Genomic DNA, 7,005 nt, shown 5'->3' with positions numbered 1-7,005 from the left:
ATAACTTAAGAGGTGTGTTCCCAGTTATACACTAGCCATTTAGGCATCCATAGGCCAAAGGAGAATGATAACCACCACATACAAAGATAAATCTTGTTGGGGCACAAACCGCTTCCACTGAAGTGGCACTGTTAATGGCTTCATTTGCAGAAATTGTTGAATTTGCCCATTCAAGCCAGGGGTCAGTTAGGCTTTCAGTGCATTCAGGAAGTAAATCTCCTAGCCTGAAATAAAAAGTTTTTCCAGATTCTAGATACCCTCCTTAGCAATGGCTTGGGAGATGTGGACAATAGTGTTATCTTTCCAGGTCAATGCCAGAGTAAAGAGAAGAAGGAGAAGAAAGGGTTTCACGAAGTCTTGATCCAGCGCCTTGAGAGGAAGCAGTCTACCTCTAAGTCGGCTACCTCTCTTCCTAGTCCATTTGACTTGAATACAGCTATGAGATGTATACCTAAGGTTCAAATCCCTGAAGTTTGGCTGCCATCTAGGTAGTTAGGAGGATCTGATATAGTTCAAGGGCATTCTATGTTCTTAGTGATTCCAAATCAGAAAAGGGGGAGAAAACTGGAAATGTAGCAAGGTATTTGAGGAAACTATAAGACTTTAGAATCCAGACCAGTTTATAGGTATATAGCAAAACCTTAAAGACAATTAATAGAACTAGAATATAATAGCTACAAAGGTGCAAACATAATTTTTCTCTCTACAGTTTCCCCCATTAAAAAAAAGATAAAGTTAAACCAATTTGTCTGCATTAAACTTACAGTGACTGACCATATAAACTTTGGTCATATCTGAGTCCATGTATATCTCTCTCAAATATGACATTCCAGTCAAAGCCTTGGTAATATAGCCCATGTTTCCAATTGTGTCCTGTTACAAGGAGAACTGATTCATACTGAACTTACGCAAATGGCTAACTCTATTGCTGTGGAAGAATACTCAAGAATTTTCTAATTATAGAGGGATGAGGTAGGGAGAAAAAGTAAATGTTTCATCTGTGTTTACAAAGGTATACTTTACCAAATTGCTACATGTCATGTATAAATTAAGAGAAAAGGTTTCCTTAAATCTGGGAAAAAAAACCATTAAGGAACCAGCAATGTTTCAAACAAAAAGTCATAAAAAATTATAGTCATCCTCCTCAGTTCGTTCAGTCCCATGTAATTAACACTTATTTTGCTTGAATCCAGTTTTTCCATTAGTTCTGGAAGTTCTTACCCAGTTCAGTTTTATGATCTTATAGTTACTAGAAACCTGTACTTCAAAGTCCTTTCCATGAATCTCCTTAAAGATGAAGCACTTTTGCAAGAACACTTTTGCAAAAGCATCAGAGTAAAACAATTACTCTGTAAATGATAAAAGACATAAAAAATGGACATGGTTAAAGATCTAAAAAAGAAAAAAGAAGAAAAGAAAAAAAAGATCTGATGAGAGTTTTTTTACAACTTAATTGACAAGGAAATTTGGTTATTTCTGTGACATACACATTTTAAGATAATAATTGTGACTGGTTACATTAGACCAGAACATATCAGATTTCCAAGAATTTCTCTCAATTTCTGGAACACTTATAACATATACCTATACAAATACAACATAAAGAAGGCTTAATATTACTTCTTATTTGACAACGCTTCTCATGTAATTTAATATATCAAATAAGCCTAATTAGTTTAACCTCTCCCTTTTTATAAGGAGAAAGAACAAATCTTTTGTGATTTTCCAGGGACCCTCTGGGAAATCCTAAAGTTAGTTATAAATCAAAAAGAATTTATTTAGAATTTGATTTTGGGAAGTTCGTAAACAAATATCAAAAGATTTTAAAACAATTGGTCATATAGGATCATAGGTCACTGTGAAACAATACTTAGCCATTTAACCATAGTGACAAAGACTTTGAATGCAAATACAGAAGGTTACATAGTTCTGAGCAAAATTTAGCTCTTTTAATAGCAAGAAGACTAGGTTTACTCAAGTAATCAAAGACCTGATAAAAACAACAAACACAGGAAATTATTTTGATAAGACACAGAATCTTTGCTCTCTAGACAGATCACTTAAAAGGTAAAAAAAACCTTTGTTTACAACGTCATATTAAGAGCAGACCAACAATCCAAAAAAATCCTGTCCTTTCAACAGTGAGAAAACCAAATTTTAATATTGTACCAGCTTACTTTTGATATTAAAAACTCATTCACTTAAATAAATTCATTTTAATCTTAGCCAGCTTGACTACATGTAAAATTCTATCCCCAAGATTCCTTTTCCACAAACCTTTACAATTTTGTCTTGTTTTTCCTCTTTCTTGTTCTGAAATAACCAGTCTCACTTTAGGACAAAATTACTTTCTTTTTCCTCAACAAAAATGCATCTCTATTCCTTATACCTTCTTTTACTGAAAACATACATCCTACTTTCCTTGCAGATGGAGATGTTTCCCTTATTATTTCTAGTAGCTTTAATTATATATATATGTAAACATATATAAATACATGTATATATATGTGTAAACAATTGTGAACTGTCTGTTATATTAGCATTCTAATGACAAATTTATAAATACTTTTTATAATTTCTAGAAACATATGCTTTCTCATAGTAAAGTTTTCAGTGTGGCATGAAACATGTTTACTAATAAATCCAAGTATCTTTAGTCCTCTGGGAAAGGAAGCAAATGTAGAAAAGCCTGTGCTCAGCAACTAATGTTTTAGCATTTTATCTCACTTGGAAATGATCTAGATATATAATAACTATCCATCATTTAATTTAACTTAGCAAAACCTTAAGGTTTCAGTTTACCAAAAAGATTTGGGGAAACTATTTTAAAAGTTCACCTAAAAACTTCTATCCTGTTTATATCTATTAAATTCACTTACTCGGGATAATTATGTTTAGACTACCTGCAGAAATTTCATGAGACATTAGACAAAGTCAGCTGTCATCCCAAGCTATTTTTCTTGCTGACAAATTGTGTAACAAAGATTACATGAACTTGTTTGACCAAGAAACCTAAGTAGAATAAGTATGCCTCCATTATTTTAATGCTGATAATTCTGAAGACATACCTCTTTTAATTAATCCAACAACCTTAAAGTAGCTTTTATTTACCAAAAATTATTTCAAATAATGTGAACTTGAAAAAACAAGTAGAGTTCTTTTACAAATTAATTTTGGTACTACCATCCAAAGGTAGAAAATACTACACATCTATTACACACACACACACACACACACACACACGCAAACATATAGACAGATGAAAACGGAGATATTATAGCTTCTGTTTTAAAATTACTGCCATAGATCAGGTATAATAATACAAAACTTACTAGTTATAAAAGAAGTTGGATCAATGTTTTCTGGTAGATGAAATAAGTTAAGGTTACCTGCTCAGATGGCTAGAGCTTTTTACTAATATTTGTGGAGAAGAATATAAGAGATTTTTCATTTGCTTAAGTTTAAAATGACCTCCCCTTCCACTTTTTTTGTTCTAATGAGAATTACCTCCCTGAAGTTTATATTTTAAAGAGATGACTTAGATAAGAGTTCTTGGAGCATTTCTGGTTTTGTAAAGGTTCATAAGAAAAGAACAGTTGTTTTTAATTCTTCAAGGAATTGGGTTGCAAGTTAAATGACATCATAGGTTGTTCCACCCATCTTTAGAAGGTTTTTCTTTTTCTTTGTGTACATAGTTTTATTTTAGCTTAGTGGAGGAGGCCTAAAAAAATTCCTATCAGGGCCTGAATATCAGCTTTTAGACTGGTCAATTTCTGACCACAGAGCTGCTTAAAAATCCTTCTAAATATCTTGTCCATTTTCAGCCAGGACAAACAGTAGATATTTCTGGAAGTGCTAAACAACTCCTTTGTTGTCCCCAAAGAAGGTGCAAAAGATATTTTATTTTTCTCTCTCTATTGGGTGCTGTAGACAAAGATCTGGGAGAGCGCGCTCTGGTAAGTATTCTCACCCTTAGCAGGCTTGGCTTCTGCCAGTTTTTCCAGGACCACATCTGCAGGCTCTGAGTGGGGTTTAAAGTAGAGAGTGTAGCTCCAGTATTTACCAGAATTTGGCAAGGTTTTCCACTGATTTTAATTCTAGTTTCCCTTGGCTATTTAAGGGAATAACGTAACAGTTTACCAGAAAATCCCTCAGTCTCATCAACTCTGGGAGGGGCCCATACAGGGGCCCTCCTTTGAGGGTCGATATGAGGGCGCTCATACCTACAAGTCTGTTGAAAATTATTCATAGGCTGTTTGAGGACATTATCTTTTCCAGAGTCCCAAGTGACTATACAACTGAGACATCAACCCCTGAGTCAGCATTTAACGATAGACCCCCTCCTAGGAGACTGTGATGTAGTGGACCCAAGCATCCAAGCTGGCCTTGGAGCCGTTATAACTTTAAAGTCAATAGCTTTGGTGGATTTTTGTTTACAATCTTGTTCCAAAGTCCTTTCAAAGTGTTCAGCTACGGTCACAAGTTCAGTCAAACAGGTAGCCAGCCTCCCATCCCATTTTTTTGTCTTTTTATTAATCCACTCACCTCAGGACATAATCCATCTACAAATAGGGTAGCTATAGCAGGTTGGGTGACCTCACCTATTGTATGAAACGCAGAAAGCTGTAGGAAGAGCGCTTCCAGATGAGCTTTAAAGTCTGTCACAGATTCATCTTTCTTTTGTTTGCATGTCTGAATAACAGACCAAAGAAGACTCTAGGAACGACTCTTAAAAGATCAGTTTCTAATTTGAGAGCATTTTATGGTCCATAGGGGACCATGCTGAAGATTGAGGATCTCAAATTATCATCCTCAGCGTTTTGCATTTTGCTTCCTTCATTTTTGTGCTTCACCAGATTCTACCAGCATGTGCACAAGCTGATAAAGATCTGACAGACCAGGGTCATAGGCCCGATAATGACTCTAAATTCTTCAAAAAACTTTTGAAGTGCTTGTTTTTTAATCCTCTCTGGGTTTAGCAAATTCTTTAAGTGTGGCCCTTAGTTCAGTCTTTGACCAAGGAGTGAAAGATACCTGAGGAGAACTGCCTGCAACCTTGGGTGGTTTTATTTTAAACTGCTTAATAGCCTCTTCAGAATGGAAAAGCAGTTCAGACAGAGAATTAGTGGAACGTGAATACTCAGGTAAATGAGGATAGAGAGGAACAGTAGGAGCCATGCCAGTCTTACAGTCTTTTATTTTAGGTACCTCTTGTGTCTTGAATTTTTTATCAGCCTTTGCAATGAATCTTTCAATGAAGTTATTTTGGAATCATGAAGCCTTTTGGAGCCTTCTGCATACCCATTAAGATATGTATCTCATTCTGTTTAATTTGGGAACGCTTGTTTTCAAGTTCACTTCATTAGATCTTGTCTAACTGGAACATTCCCCATAATGGCCACTGTAATCCTAGCTTGTTTTTAGTAAGATTTTGCCATTTTTGTAAAAATCTACAGCTTCCAGGTCAATTTACTTAGACATAAAATAAGCAGGTGTGCTGGAAGGTGGTGTGCTTAACTCTTTAGAATTTAAGAGTTATTAATTAATTTTAAATTTTATTATTTTTTAATTATTTATTTATGTATTTATTTAGCTAAGCTTTTGGAGTCAAACTAATACTAAAAAGGGAATGTGCTGCTTGGTTGGGAATTGTGTGGTGGTTTACAGTGTACTTCATTGCCTGCAAATTTTCTTGAGGTTGGCTGGTGACCTAGCGTCCACCTACCCATTCTATGGCCAACTCATCCTAACACAGGAGTGTTAGAGTTTGGTGGCAAGTACTCTAATAGCTTTTAAGTGTTCAATCCATGCCCACCAATTTTTGTGGCTTTTAGGCTTCCAAGATCCTTGTCAATAATAGCCTTTCATACAAAACAAAACAAACATGTGAACCTTAATATACCACGCAGTAACCAAAGAAACGTTACTGCAGACTGGCCAACAGAAGGCACTGTGCACACTGCCAGCCATTCCCAATGTGGAACAGGGGTTGGGGAGAGAATTGAAACAAGAGACCCCAAAGAATGGGGACTGCAAGCTGATTCCAAACAAATGGGAAACTGCAGACTAAATTGCCAACAGTTACCAGTGTGGAATCTGGTCACAGAACAAAGGGCTAAGATTTCCAATCAAATGGGGAACTGAAAACTGAACCAAGGGCTAGGGGTTAGTTCTGGGTGGAACTGTCTGCTAGCTTAAACTGACCTGCCCTGGGCTGGAAAGCCAATTAAATCAGGAGCTCAATCCAAAGAGAGTGAAACTCAGAACCAAGAGGAACTTACCCATGGCCTTCGGAAATGGCAGGAAGACAGAGAACTCAGTGGGTTTGTGGAATACCATGCCTGTGTTTCTTGTTGTCTTGAAGCCATCAGAAGTTCACTTCAGATCCCACTGCTGCCACCAAATCTGTTAAAAAAAATATTCAACTGAGTAAATTTTATAGATTTTATTGGCTTTGTTCAGTGATTCATGAATTGGGTAGCATCCCATGTAGCGGACAGAAAGGAGATGTACAAAATGGAAGGCTTTTATAAGCAGAAGGGGGTAGGACAAGGAAAGAGCAGATTACCTCATCTTTCTCTGGAGGATGGAAGGGGTCTAACAAGTGGATTACCTCATTAGTGCTGACCAGGAAATTCCAGACTGACCAGTTAAGATTATATTCCTGGGGGAGGTTGAAACCTCAATTAAGTTAGGTATTAAGTCTTGATTGGTCACATGGCTTAACACAAGTGACTCCATTTGGGGTCTGTTGTCTCTTTTTTTTAAACACTAACAATGAATGCTTTGCTCTGCCCTGCCCTCCTAAGAAGTTCCTGCTGTAGCTCCTGAGTTTTCATAGGTCTTTATATATACCTCTCTTATGACACTGAACATTTACTTTGTGTATTAAAGTTATTGGTATTAATAATAATAAACATTCTTTATTAAAAATGTAATGCATTATTTCATTTTATCTTCTTAATGACTCTATCCCCATTTTGCAAGTTAGGAAACTGAAGCATG

General features: G+C 36.0%; 1 protein-coding gene across 1 annotated transcript in view; it reads right to left on the bottom strand.

The window, feature by feature from the left end:
* The window catches only part of NFE2L2 (NFE2 like bZIP transcription factor 2), a 76,193-nt gene extending 69,893 nt beyond the window's left edge, over positions 1 to 6,300 (bottom strand). The window contains exon 1 of the mRNA XM_027127372.1: positions 6,282 to 6,300. The gene's annotated coding sequence lies outside the window, so the exon portion shown is untranslated. The remainder of the gene's footprint in view (positions 1 to 6,281) is intronic.
* Between the last annotated feature and the right edge of the window lie 705 nt (positions 6,301 to 7,005).

Source organism: Aethalodelphis obliquidens, unplaced genomic scaffold (genome assembly GCF_003676395.1).
Source record: "Aethalodelphis obliquidens isolate GAN/ISIS:26980383/991018 unplaced genomic scaffold, ASM367639v1 scaffold2, whole genome shotgun sequence".
Lineage (NCBI taxonomy): Eukaryota > Metazoa > Chordata > Mammalia > Artiodactyla > Delphinidae > Aethalodelphis > Aethalodelphis obliquidens.
The sequence above is the reverse complement of the archived record's forward strand: the minus strand, read 5'-3'. Positions and strand labels throughout refer to the sequence as shown.